Source organism: Protomyctophum parallelum (genome assembly GCF_964188405.1).
Source record: "Protomyctophum parallelum genome assembly, chromosome: 8".
Classification (NCBI taxonomy): Eukaryota; Metazoa; Chordata; class Actinopteri; order Myctophiformes; family Myctophidae; genus Protomyctophum; species Protomyctophum parallelum.
Genome location: NC_139703.1, coordinates 27,517,214 through 27,532,213, shown reverse-complemented (window position 1 = coordinate 27,532,213; position 15,000 = coordinate 27,517,214). Strand labels below are relative to the sequence as shown.

Below are 15,000 nucleotides of genomic sequence, written 5' to 3'. Positions count from 1 at the left end.
ATAAAAATAAAAAACCTTTCTGACGGGATTCGAACTTGTCTTGTTCTCAGCATAAATTCACCCGTCTGGAGCATAGTCCAGTGTGCCATTCTATCCATGACGTTAAGCAACCACAATCACATTATCTAGTATGGATGGAACCAGCCATTAACGCACAACCATGATCACTAGGTTAAGTTCAGACCTCAGTCACCACAATGGTTTGCAACATAGCTGTTTAATACTGATTTGTTAAACATTTCTCACCATCATCACCTACATTCACCTTAGAGTCATTATGTTATACAGGCTACTTAGGGACTGATCGTTATTTATTAGACATTTTAAATATATGAAGCATTATAGGTAGACAAACTGTTTGTTTTAGATACAGCTTGGGCCTTATTTCTTTTGTTTAAAAACACTGCTCACTCCTCATGCATTGAAGGATGAGCTCAGCTTGGGCCTTATTTCTTTTGTTTAAAAACACTGCTCACTCCTCATGCATTGAAGGATGAGCTCAGCTTGGGCCTTTTCTTTTTTTTTAAGTAATAAAAACACTGCTCACTCCTCATGCATTGAAGGATGAGCTCAGCTTGGACCTTTTCTTTTTTTTTAAGTAATAAAAACACTGCTCACTCCTCATGCATTGAAGGATGAGCTCAGCTTGGACCTTTTCTTTTTTTTTAAGTAATAAAAACACTGCTCACTCCTCATGCATTGAAGGATGAGCTCAGCTTGGACCTTTTCTTTTTTTTTAAGTAATAAAAACACTGCTCACTCCTCATGCATTGAAGGATGAGCTCAGCTTGGGCCTTATTTCTTTTGTTTAAAAACACTGCTCACTCCTCATGCATTGAAGGATGAGTTCAGTTTGGGGCTCTCTCCAGGTTGGCAGAGGGTGAGTAGCTCCCAGGATTACATTTTAAGAAATTGGCACTGGTGGTAAAATGTGTTACAAAATCGTGGGAGAAAAGAAAAGATGACCTGTCTTGTTGGTCTTGGCCTAGTCTGGATGACCATACATACTTATGCAAAGATTCCAATTAAATTGAGATGGAATGCTATTTAGATACTAGGTTAATTATGTATATACTATCCTATAGTTTCAATGTGTAAATTATTTGTAATCCTGGTTTACTGAGGCAACATTTGTCTCTCTGCATTTGATGCATGTTTACCTTGCTTATTGTAACTTGTTAGTCACTCTGGATAAGTTAAAGCTGCTAAATGCCTAAATGATAAGTTCAACCCTAACATCTATTATGGTGAATTTCTACACTGCCAACCAATGTCACCTGCTCCATCAACATGGAAAGGTTACAAACTGATACAGAGGAGCTGCAACCACTGTCCTGATGTGATCAGGAGCAATCAGACATCAGACAGTGTGCCCTTTTGTGGTCATTTTTGTTCCACACTGTAGAACAGTGGGCAAGGCAAGAATGTTACTCTTGTGTACTATGTATGGGATGTGCCAAATAAAATAACTTTACTTTTAAATCATGTGGTTGGCTGATTTACTTGGCCTCTTTAGTGATCTTTGTTGTCTATGAAGTCATGTTATAAACACACTGTCTACCCTATAATGCTTCAATTATTTACAATTTCTAAGTAGCCTGTATAACATAATGACTCTAAGGTGAATTTAGGTGATGATGGTGAGAGATGTTTAACAAATCAGTATTAAACAGCTATGTTGCAAACCATTGTGGTGACTGAGGTCTGAACTTAACCTAGTGATCATGGTTGTGCGTTAATGGCTGGTTCCATCCATACTAGATAATGTGATTGTGGTTGCTTAACGTCATGGATAGAATGGCACACTGGACTATGCTCCAGACGGGTGAACTTATGCTGAGAACAAGACAAGTTCGAATCCCGTCAGAAAGGTTTTTTATTTTTATTTTTTATTCCTTCATTCATCAATGCGTTTATTTTCACGCACTACATGCTGGGCTACATGGTTAATGTACGTGACACGTACTCATACTTCAATGGCGAATAGAATAGAATGTATAAAAGCTAATGGATAATTTAAGAAACAGAAAGAGTCAGACAACCCCTTCTTCCCGTGACTGTCAACAACAACAAAACCTGGCGAAGGTCCACAGACTCCACACAACGCCTGCCCGACGCTTAAGACAAGAATCACATCGGTAGGCTATAGGCTATGTTGTTTGGAATTGTGATTAAAATAAAGGGGAAACACAGGCATTGACGCGGACAGCTACGCATTATTTCACTGTGAAAAACATCTGTCGTTGTGGGTCCGTCTCTACGGCGACGGTTGACGCGGACAACAAGGGACTGAAGTTGACATGGTCTGACGACAAACTAGAACACCGGAACACAGTTTATTTTTTGGACATAATACTATATTTAGGTGTGTAGCCTATAGAAGAACGAGAAACAGAGGGAGAGAGAGACCTATAGCCTAGAATATTCACTTCTGATTGGCCAAAGGGTGTGCAGTATTGGCGGATAAGCTCACAGCTGCAGTATTGCTGCTCTAAATGAACATGAATAATTGTGTTACCTTGTAGGTGTGGATGTACAAAAAAAACAACATGAATCCAAAATGAAAAAGTATCGTGGTAATATTGTGGATCGTGATACTGCTTGAAAAATAATCATGATATTACATTTTTCCATATCCCTCTTCCTAGTATACCAAGGTTGTTTACCAGGGTGGAATACTCCTATACCCCCAGAAAAACACACTGACGTCACCAAATATGGTGCGTTCTACTGGGGTGGGGGGGGGGGGGGGAGAAGAAGGCCGGCTCATAGGTTGGTGAACCAATAGGAAGTTGGCGTCGGTTTCCTGCGCTAGTTTCTTCCGCCCCTCTATGCCCGGAAAAGCCTGGAAGACCCCCCTTTCAGTTTATAGGCAGAATCTGACCGTATCCACTGTGAACAAAGAGCCTGAAGACCCCCCTTTCAGGCTATAGGCAGAATCTGACCGTATACACTGTGAACAAAGAAGACCCCCCTTTCAGTTTATAGGCAGAATCTGACCGTATACACTGTGAACAAAGAGCCTGAAGACCCCCCTTTCAGGCTATAGGCAGAATCTGACCGTATACACTGTGAACAAAGAAGACCCCCCTTTCAGGCTATAGGCAGAATCTGACCGTATACACTGTGAACAAAGAAGACCCCCCTTTCAGTTTATAGGCAGAATCTGACCGTATACACTGTGAACAAAGAAGACCCCCTTTCAGTTTATAGGCAGAATCTGACCGTATACACTGTGAACAAAGAAGACCCCCCTTTCAGGCTATAGGCAGAATCTGACCGTATACACTGTGAACAAAGAAGACCCCCCTTTCAGGCTATAGGCAGAATCTGACCGTATACACTGTGAACAAAGAAGTTGCTGAAAGAGTGCTGAATGTGCTAGAACAGGCAGCACATAGAAATATGTAAAAAAAAATCCCAGATTTCCAACCACCGCTCTCCAGCAAATGCAATTGGCTGTTCGTGGGTGGGAAGCAGCGCTGCAACTAATGATTTATTTTCTCAACTATTATTTAATAATCAAAAATAGAAGAGACACAAGAAAACCAGTTAACCACAGATTGAACACACGATCAAACAGAAGTGTACCATTCATATTCAGCATGTACATAATAGTACAGGGTTCCCCAATAGGCGGCCCGCGGGCAATTTGCGGCCCGTGGACCGCCCCCTTGTGGCCCCTGGAAGAACTTTTTTTTAAAGGGGCCAGATATAAATGGCATTACATGGGGGTCAGTAGCCTATGCATGTCAAACTGGGCATTCTTTTCAAATGGGGTCTTGCCAATTTTCAGGGCAAGACGTCGACCTTGCGCGTGCGGACTCGGCCCCCAGCCTGGTACGCTAGTCAAAATATGGCCCTTGAGGAAAATGTATTAGGGAACCCTGTAATAGTAATAGTATATCAAATAGCTTCCCTATGCAGGCTATGCAATTTATTCACCTTTTGCTTTTTTTGGTTATGATTTTGCAACGACTTTTTTTCACCCAGTGTCAATTATCTAATGTAATCCTGCAGGGCGCTACACTTCCTCTGCCAACCTGTGGGGGCAGTGGACAGACCTCATGCTTTCTTCTATGCATGAGGAGTCCAAGCTGCTTCTTTTTACCTGACAGGGGGGAGTGTCTCTGGCCGGACGTGGCGCGTGGAAGGAACATGTTATTCCGACCAGTTCCTTTCCCCTCTATCAGGCTGGCCAGGGGGAGGCAGTTTAGAGACCAGGATTACTGCTAACTCCACACAGAAAGGCCCTTTTGCCAACACCGCCTCGGGTAACAAGCCCCCAGTGCCCACAGCGTCCCCAGCAGGAATCGAACCCAGGACCTTATAGCTGTGAGGCGACAGCACACACCTTTTGCGTTAACAGATGTGATTTCTTTAACCTAGCAATGAAGCCCCACTTAAGAGGAAAAAGACAAACGTGAAGATGGATAGAGAGAGAAACAGAGAAAGATTGTGGTCACATGCATGAATGCGGCTGAGGAGAGAATACAACTGGACAGGACAGTGAGATCATTGGTACCTCCTTGATGCCATCCCTGGCAGACATATCGTACCGTATATCAACAACGATGCATGAGGAGAGCGACTAACATCATTAAGGACTAGGAGAGGTATGCATTCCTATATGCATTAAATTATACTGTATACCAGTGTACTGGTTTTATCTGGCTATGCTTATTTTTTACATTGACATGAATTCCTGTAGTTTTTAGGATTTATTTAATGCCGTCTATACTGTCTTTTAACTAGGAGGCTGCTTGCGGATGGAAAGCAATCTTGAATCTTGAAAGAAATACTGCCTTCTTTGCAGGGAGAAACTAAATTGGACGGCCTTTGCTTCAATGTCTCGAAGATAGAATTCAATTGGACCACATGATTCCACATCACAGCCAGAGACTAATGGAATAAACACAAACAAGATCGCACTGAAGTCCCAAACTAGAGCTCTCATTGTCTGACTCACCGTGTTCCACATGGAGCTAACGATGGACAGGCCTTACTGCATCAGGTGTTCCACATGGAGCTAACGATGGACAGGCCTTACTGCATCAGGTTGAAATCAAATTGTAGTCTGGCTGTTGCATCCCGGCCGCGCTGAAAAAGAAAGAAAGGCTAGATTAGTGTCTCAGATAACTACTGTATTTCAGTCCTTGCACCTGTTTTCTTTGAGGACTAGTTCGACTCTAATCGCCTCTAACCCTAACCCCGTCTCGCTTTGACATTATCATCAAAGATAACCCTACTAGCAAACCATCAGCTTATTTAGCTTCTATCCCACCATTAAAAAATAATAATCTACCAGATATGTCCTTACATGTAACCTATTTCATAACAGCCTCACTCACTGGCAACTCATCCCTGACTCAGAAGAGATACATAGTTGTCGGAAACAGCGTTCTTTTTTTCTTCTTCCTCTGTCAGACATGGCTTTTCATGCCAGTGGGGATTATTGGCAACGTTCCCACCATGTATTTGCCACAATGCATGACTGCTCAGCAAGCATGACATATGACACCTCCGGCCATTCGCACTTTCGCACAGTTCTCAGTAGACTCAGAGGGTAGGAAATGTGAAAGCTGTCCAAGCAATGAGCACAGGTCACTGGCTGAGCCATTGACCCTCGAGTGGCCGCATCCCCAGATGAACTATACCTTTTAGGGATGCACCCAAAGGGACATTCTTGGCCGAAAACGAATACCGAATATAGGAAACAGTTGGCCGAAAACCGAATACCGAATATAGGAAACAGTTGGCCGAACCGAATACCAAATATAGGAAACAGTTGGCCGAAAACCGAATACCGAATATAGGAAACAGTTGGCCGGAAACCGAATACCGAATATAGGAAACAGTTGGCCGAAAACCGAATACCGAATATAGGAAACAGTTGGCCGAAAACCGAATACCGAATATAGGAAACAGTTGGCCGAAAACCGAATACCGAATATAGGAAACAGTTGGCCGAAAACCGAATACCGAATATAGGAAACAGTTGGCCGAAAACCGAATACCGAATATAGGAAACAGTTGGCCGGAAACCGAATACCGAATATAGGAAACAGTTGGCCGAAAACCGAATACAGAATATAGGAAACAGTTGGCCGAAAACCGAATACCGAATATAGGAAACAGTTGGCCGAAAACCGAATACCGAATATAGGAAACAGTTGGCCGAAAACCGAATACCGAATATAGGAAACAGTTGGCCGAAAACCGAATACCGAATATAGGAAACAGTTGGCCGAAAACCGAATACCGAATATAGGAAACAGTTGGCCGAAAACCGAATACCGAATATAGGAAACAGTTGGCCGAATACCGAATATCCGAATATGAATAATATTATATATCTTTTTTCCTACCATTGCTGTCATGGCCGTACCTTAAAGCTACCTGATTTATGGCAAAATAAATGGTTATGGCAAAACTTTACTTAAATATTAATCACAATTATGGGTCCATAAAACATTTATTCAGCTCTTTTGAATGCATTTATTTATTGCACACACTATTCGGTTATATATTTTCTGCCTATTAGGGCCGAAACCGAATAGGCCGAAAATGCTTTTTTAGCCATTTTCTGCCGAATATGTTCTGCGGACGAATATTCGGTGCATCACTAATACCTTTAGTACCTGGTGAAATGTGGTCTCTGATGAAATACTTAAGTGACTAAGTAAACATTTTTAGAATCTGATCTCAGGTCAGAATATGTTAAGTAAGCCACACTGGCATAAGACTTCTGAACGCTGTAAAGGTGAATTTCCCTGCAGGGCCTTATACTGAACTGAAGAAAAGGGACATGAACAGAACGAGCTAGAGAGGGGAGGACGAATAAGAAGACATGAGCAGAGAGCGTCACGGCGCCGATAATGAAACAGGCGGGTTGTGACAGAAACGGACAGACTGAGAGGAAGAAGCAAGCGAGATTGAGAGAAGAGGTGGAGATGGATGACTAGAGTGACTGAAAGGTGCAGAAGAGTGACTGAAAGGTGCAGAAGAGTGACTGAAAGGTGCAGAAGAGTGACTGAGGTGGAGATGGATGAATAGAGTGACTGAAAGGTGATTGAGAGATTGAGAGAAGAGGTGGAAATGGATGAATAGAGTGACTGAAAGGTGTAGAAGGACCTCACGGAACAAGGAGAGTGACAAAAGTGCACTAACACAACATTCTCAATCACACGGACGCCTCTTCTCGTCTCGGTAATCCCCTGCCCCTCCCCCAGCGTCCCGTGGTTTGACTTGTGTCCATGTAGATCTTGGAGGATTAGGATTAGGCCATATGAAAGTGCAGGAGGGCAGGGTGGTGGCATGGGCTGTGACAGCATCCGGGTCTTGAGTCCACGCAGTCATTTGAGTTATAGCCATCAGAGAGTTACATGGACATTAACTGGGGCCACAGGGTGAAGTTCTCATTGGCCATGGTGTTTAACACGCACGCACGGGCACAGGCACACACACGCACACACACGAGTTCTCCTTTCAGACTAATGCTACAGTATGTAGGTAAATCATTTGATCTTCACTGTCGAGCATGTGTCTGTGTGTACATGAGAGTGTGTGTGCAGTCTTTTTTGCAGCTTGATTTTTTTTTTTTTTTTTTTTGATGTTTTTCAATCTGGGTTCAAAGCGTTTCACAGCACAGAGTCAGCGTTGTTGAGGGTTTTCAATGACATCCTATTGACCACCGACTCTGGGGACTCTGTGATCCTACTACTCCTAGATCTAAGCTCTGCTTTCGACACTCTCGATCACAATACTCTCATATCTCGTTTGGAGCTTTGTGTTGGTGTCAGAGATACCGCTTTAGCCTGGTTCTCTTCCTATTTATCGGAGAGATGCTTCTCTGTTAAATTTGGCGACTTCGTATCGTCCTCCACCCCCCTGTCCTCTGGAGTCCCCCAGGGCTCGATCCTTGGGCCTATTCTATTTTCTTTATATCTACTTCCTATTGGCCTTATCTTTAAGAAACATGGCATTTCGTATCACCTTTATGACAATAGGACAATAACAGCTCCCTGAAACCTCTGCTTGACTGTCTAAGTGACACCAAGGCATGGATGGCTCTTAATTTTCTAAGTGTCAACGAAAGTAAAACGGAGGTTATAGTGTTTGGACCTAGTGGTCCTGGTATCGTTCCCGTGTTACTTTCTTAGCTTATGCATGTTTCATGATGTGATGTATTCCCATGCTTTTGTTCTTGCTTAAATGTAAGTCGCTCTGGATTAAGAGCGTCTGCTAAATGCCTAAATTGTAAATTGTTCCCACTGACCTAGGTTCCCTGCAGCCATATGTGAAACCTGTGGTCTCAAACTTTGGCGTCAAACTAGACAATGCCCTTAAACTTGACAAACAGGTCAATGCGGTAGTTAGCTCTAGTTTCTATCATCTGAGGCTGCTGGCCAAAATCAAGTCGGTGCTATCTTTTAGTGATTTTGAGCGGGTTATACATGCCTTCATATCTACGCGGTTGGACTACTGTAATGCCTTGTACGCTGGTTTAAACCAAGCCTCCCTTGCTCGACTCCAGCTAGTCCAAAATTCAGCCGCTCGTCTACTCACAGGTACTCGCAGACGTGAGCATATCACACCTGTCTTGGCCTCCCTTCATTGGCTCCCTATCCGCTTCAGAGTGGATTTTAAAATTATTTTATTTGTCTTTAAATCTTATTGAGGTTTATACTCCTTCTAGATCACTGCGGTCTGAGGGCCAGCTAAACCTCAGGGTCACAAAGAAGACCCGCTTAAAGTCCAGAGGCGACCGAGCCTTTTCTGTTGTAGCCCCTAAACTATGGAACGCACTCCCCTCCCATGTCAAATTGGCCCCCTCCATCGAGACCTTTAAATCCCGCCTAAAGACCCACCTCTTTACCTTGGCTTTTTAACCCCGCTTGAGTTCCTTTGGTCCTTGTATATGTTTTGTCTCACTGTGATGCTGTTGTTTTTCTGTTGTTTTCTGTAATGTGTCTCAGTTGTTGTCACTGTTTGTACTTTGTTTTCTCGCTGTTGTTTCTCTGTGTGGTAGCTTTAGTGCACTTGTTTTTATTTTATTTTTTCTCCTGTACAGCACTTTGTAAACTCTGAGTTTTAAAACGTGCTATATAAATAAAGTGGATTGGATTGGATTGTGTGTGTGGCTGCTATTACAGCATGTAAATATACTGTAGCAGTCTTCACCCCTGTTGCATGCAACGTTACTGTTCTGCATAGAAACCAAAGCTAGAGTCAACTGGTTGGCGCCTATAGTGCAGTTGGACATAATCGGTCTATAACAAATGAGATGATTTAAACATTGTGATGAATGCAGATTTCCAAAGGATAATATGTCAGAAAATACTAAGATTCCCTTCCGTCTTAAATTGCCATTAAAACGTTTGAATGATTAAACATTCAACATTTCACTGGAATTGGGCATTACAGCTTCTGCAATAGGAGACCGATAAGTTAACCGATAATTAGCCCTATGCTGGGCATAGAGGGGCGGAACAAACTAGCGCTGGAAACCGACGCCAACTTCCTATGAGCCCGCCTCCGTTACCCCCACTCCCCTCCTCCTTTTATTTATTATTTTTTTAATAGCCGATCTATTAGCTCACAACGTGTTGCGGAGGCGACACGTTGTGAGCTTGCAGATCAGATCATTTGTTTAACATACGACACGTCGTACGGCGAAGCATACGTCAGGCTTCCCTTTTGTTTTTAGCTGAGGCGACGTACACAGTCAACACAGAGTGAGACAGTCAGACACACATGGCTCCTCGGCGCAAAATAAACAATGTATACTACCCGACTTTACGATAATAAGGGACAGTATGTCGGGACACGCTGTTGTCATGTTGATAAGCTTCATGTTGTGCAGCAGCAGTGCCAGTCCGCAATGCTTTGCACTCCTCCCAAAACCTGTACCCGTGAAAAGTCGGTGGCCAGCCCGATGCTGTGACAGACGGCATCGCACACGAGCAACTTGCTCCAGCACCCGGAAAACAAACACAAGCACAGCGGCGAATGGGAAGAGTGCAAAGCATCCAAAGCACGCCCTTTTACAACTTTTACTTTTTAGTTCGCTCCACATCTGAAACGGAGAAGCCGAACCATTAATGTCAACCGCCCTCCTCCTCCCAGCAATGAGCAGCAGCATGGAATCCTCCCTCGTTTGAGTAAGGACGCGCCAGTGCACTTGTGCAAGACGTGCTGTGATTGGCCAGTAGTAGCTACTTTGAGTGGCAGTCAGTGGGAAATGCTCTCGCCACAGAATTTACTATAATAATCATTCTGAGCTGCCCCAGCTGTTGGTGCGCAGAAGCGCTTCCCGGCGCTTGATTGACAGCGCATAATGAATTTTGACGACTCATGCGCACTGGCGCACCACTTATGTGCAGCCCTGTATATAGAGTCTGGAACTATACCTACAAGCAGAGTAATCTTTCATTTACATTCACTAAAATATATTTTAAAATAGCTAGCTATATATGCTTAGATGATTTATAGTATTAGGATACATTTTCGCGACTGTAAAGAGGATTTACTATATACAGTAGGATATTTTACTCATGATAGGACTTCCGTTGCTCCAGACTGTATGACGGAACCATTTGAAAATTCCAAGAGGCAACAGTCTGGCAACGCAAGACTATTGGTTCACCGAATAGTCTTGCGTTGTCAGCTTCGGTTGTTTTGAATGGGCTTTGTTTCATTTGATTTGAGAACGTTTTACATATCCAAGCTGTGACAAGAGAAACAATCGAATCGAAACTCCTCAGTCGGTCCTGAAACATAACCAGTCTCATGTATTGACATGTCAACAATGCTTTCAACAATGTTGACCCCTGGACATCCATCCCATGTTTGTGTGCATAATGCATCATTTCTAATAATGCAACATTCTCAAGGCAGTGTGTGCATGAAAGTGCAGCTGGAATAACCATGGCCCATTAGCCGTTAATCTCTAATTAAGAAGCATCTTTCAGGCCTAGAGTGGTAGCCCTGGGAGTCAGTTTAGCCTGACTTCGCAAATGCTGGCATAATGTCTTTTACTGTACACACACTTTTAACTCATATGTTAACTCATACCTCATAACCTCAACCACCAATATTTGCAGATAAATTGACATAAAAACAAGCCCAAAGATTTGTCAACACTGCGGTCCCAAACAAACCAAAACAAAAGAAAACACACAGGTTTCCTCTAGTGCCATTCTTTGGCCAACATTTCCACTTGGTGGATGGCCGCTAGAGTCTAGCGGCCATCTGAAAGCAGTGTACCACAAAGTGCTTCAGAGCACTAACCAAATAATTAGGGAATGCAAATGAAACAAATACTATAGAATAAAAACAACAAAAATGATTGAATGTCAATTCATGGTGTGGCGCCTTTAACCCAATACATGATAAACATGTCTTGTAGACATTTGGAATTCTCTCCCACTCGTACCACAGACAAAAAACAGTCCAAGTCCAAATTTCATTCTGACCCCTCCACGAAAAGGCCTCGTTGTCCTGAACCCTTATCTATCATTTATACATTATGGCTCAATAGTGTGGACTTGGACTGTTTTTCGCCTGTGGCATTCGGGATATTCTGGGTCTTTGCAAATGTTGTCATTGGCCAGATGGCATCGGAGTGGATATGCGAGGGTGTGGACTGTGGGCTTTGGCAGCATCCATGCTGTTGTGACATACTACTAGACTGTTGTTACGCGAGGAGGCAGAGAGAGAGAGAGACAAAGAGCCCTTATGAGTCCCTGGAGAGAAAGAGAGAGTGGTGGAAGAGAGGTAGAGAGAGAGAGGGAGAGAGAGAGAGAGAGAGAGAGAGAGAGAGAGAGAGAGAGAGAGAGAGAGGTGGAAGAGGCAGAGAGAGAGAGAGAAGTGGAAGAGGCAGAGAGAGAGAGAGATAAAGAGAGAGAGAGAGAGAGAGAGAGAGAGAGAGAGAGAGAGAGAGAGAGGGAGGGAGATACGGTGCTTTGAGGAGAGGAGAGGACACTAGAGGAAAGGAAAGGAGAGGAATGTCGATAAAAAGAATAAAAAATAAAAATAGCACAGTGTGTGCAGGAGTTATTGTCACAAAAACAGAGTGGTCTAACTGCGTAGAGGCACGCACGCACGCACACACACACACACACACACACACACACACACACACACACACATGCAATGAATATAAACAGTCTAAATAATGTAGTGTACTATAGTTCACAGTGTACTGCAGTGCTGTTCCAGGATGTCTCAATGCTTCACACTGGTACTGACGTACTGTATTAGCTACTGTACATGCAACTGGGCAATTCTGGACTGCAGTGGTTGCTTCTCAAAGTGGGGTCGGGGGATACACAGGGGTCCTTGAGGGGGTTCCTGGATGTCCCCAGCAAAAAGTGTTAATATATAGCATTTAGATCAGTTCAATTAATGTTAACCTCTACCCCTATATACTGGCTATTTGAAAATAGCTGATCTACAAGCTCACAACACATTGCATAAGTTCACACAGCTTTTTCTTTTGCCATTTTAAAAACAATCTTGGGGGGAAAAATGTTTTAGAATTTATTTTATAACACATCATACTGTATATGGAGGTCCCTGGCTCAAAACAGTTTCAGATGGGGGCCTGTTGCAAAGCACATTTCAATCTCAAATGGCCAGGAAGGAGAGATGTGTCCTTCTTTATGGTTGTTCTGGAACATATTGTTGAGTTTATTGTGCTTTATTTATTCTTATTCTTTCACAAGTGGAGAAATTGTATTGTATTGTATTGTCATGGTAAAAATGGACCACTGATGGAGACCAGCTGGATACAGTTGAATCATAAATTGACAGCGGAGCCACCTTCCTGCAGAGCTGGCAGATGTTAGCGTCTGGCTGAAGTAGAAAGAGTCAGGTGGCGTGTACTGCGTGCGTGCGTGTGTGCGTGCGTGCGCATGCGTGTGTCTGTGTGCATCATCGCTCCCTGCCCTGGTTACATAACTTCTACCGCGCCTTTTCCCGCAGTTCTGCTGCCGTCCTAAAGGCAGACTAAACTCTGAGGATGGTGCATGCCTGCTGATCAAAAGGAGATGCGTCAGTGTGATCCACTGCAGCCAGGCCCATCCCTGTTCTGTGGAGATCTGCTAGAGCAGTACGGTTCCCAAACCTTTCAGCCCCGTGACCCAACACTGGAATGAGATATTCGTCCTGCAGGACCCAAACTAGTGAAAATACGTGTCACGGCGCATTGTGAGCTTGTAGATCGGCTATTTTCACAACTAAATATTTGTTCCAATTTATGTAATTTCTTAGATTTTTCTTTAATTTCTTCTTATTACTGAAAAAGATCATTGGATTTTGTTATTAATTCATGAAAAGTTTAGCTTTTTTGGGAATGTTTTTTGTAAATGTTTTGAAATAATAATAATTAAAAACCAAATGTACCGTAGGAAACAAAAACTAATGGGACCCATTATCCCATAACACAAATGGGTCCTGACAGACTGTTTGGAAACCACTGTGCTAGCCTACAGCTAAATCTGAGGGGATCACACTCCTGTCCTCCTAGCCCAAAACATGACACAGCATATTGTAAATGATGCGGACACAGAGAGAGGAGAGGAACTCTGTTTCAGCCTCTAGTGCAGGGGTTCTCACATTGGGTGACCGTCACGCAAGTCCAGGGGTGTCGCAGAACGGAGTCCTGCTCCGGGTCTGCGGATATACAGTACCCCGCGGTACCTGAGTTTGACGGGTGAAGAATATACTTTTATAAGTTCCCGGATCACGGTTATGGCGACGGGCGTTACCGAACTAAACGCGCCAGGCGGTTAACACTTTATTGTGATTTAGGTCAATCATGATATAACTTTATGTTGTGATAATAATGTAGCAGCAGTAGCCGCTACTACTAGACTATACCAGTCAACTGTCTTCAGTGTGTGCTCAGCCACCACCACCACATCACATGCGGTGTTGGATGAAATGAAGTCAAAGATAACGAGTGGTGGTGATAGGAACGGGTAACAGGTGGACAACAGGTCCGTTTGACGGGCGGGGTGGGTCTGGTTTGTATTTTGATATCACGGCTAGCGGTTCGGTCCACGGTTCAAACACACACGTGCGCGCACGCACGCTCACACACGCACACACGCACACACACCTGTGCGTGCGTGTGTGTGTATTAACTGTGGAGAGAAAAGAGGAATGACGTGTGATGGTGTGAGTGTGAAAGAGCGAGAGGAAGTGAGGTGCTAAAAGAGCATTAGCACTGTTGATGTTAACAACAACACATATTGTGTGTAAGCGTTTTTGTACGTACAGTATAAATGGGTGTGTGTGCGTGCGTGCGCGTGCGTGTGCGGCGTACGAGCGTATGGCACCCTGCTGTTTCTCAATAGAGCTGCTTTCATATTGATGAAGTGACTGTCAAAAGGCATCCCTCACGCACGCACGCACGCACACACATCACACACACACACACTGTAACACTTGAGAAACCAGTCAACCGTCACACCAGCTCATCCATGTGCTCTCAGAAGGACAGTTCAACTGGAAGCTCGTTGAAAGGTTTATGTAACAGCACAAGCACGCAGGCGCACGTACGCACACACGTACGCACACTAGCTGGGTGCAGTATATAGGGGGGAGTTGGCAGTGCAACCCAAGGACATAGGAAAGCTGATCGCTGAATAAAGTGATTGCACAAAGGATGATATTGACCCCCCCTTCTTTCTTTCCTTTATCTGTCTTTATCTTCATCTCCTTCACAGCCTGTAGGAATAACCCATGCACACCTCTCTCTCTCTCTCTCTCTCTCTCTCTCTCTCTCCTTTGTCCGTCCTTCCCCTTCCCTTTCTCCAACATATCAAGCGGTTGCTATAGTTACAGGGGGGCTCAGAGTGGAGGGGTGGGGAGGGGGGGCTGCATACACATTGGATGCTGTTGGTGGTGATGGGGGGGGGGGGGGGTTGGGGGGGCTTAGCGTTCTAATTCCCTCCACATGGCACCTATCGCCGATGAGGTGACCCCCCCCCC

The 15,000-nt window shown here is 44.0% G+C and overlaps 1 protein-coding gene across 2 annotated transcripts in view; it reads right to left on the bottom strand.

Moving 5' to 3' along the window:
- plekha6 (pleckstrin homology domain containing, family A member 6) overlaps positions 1-15,000 on the bottom strand; it is a 184,443-nt gene that overhangs the window by 164,710 nt on the left and 4,733 nt on the right. For both annotated transcript variants that reach the window (XM_083770540.1, XM_083770541.1), the window contains exon 2: positions 4,970-5,100. The gene's annotated coding sequence lies outside the window, so the exon portion shown is untranslated. The remainder of the gene's footprint in view (positions 1-4,969; positions 5,101-15,000) is intronic.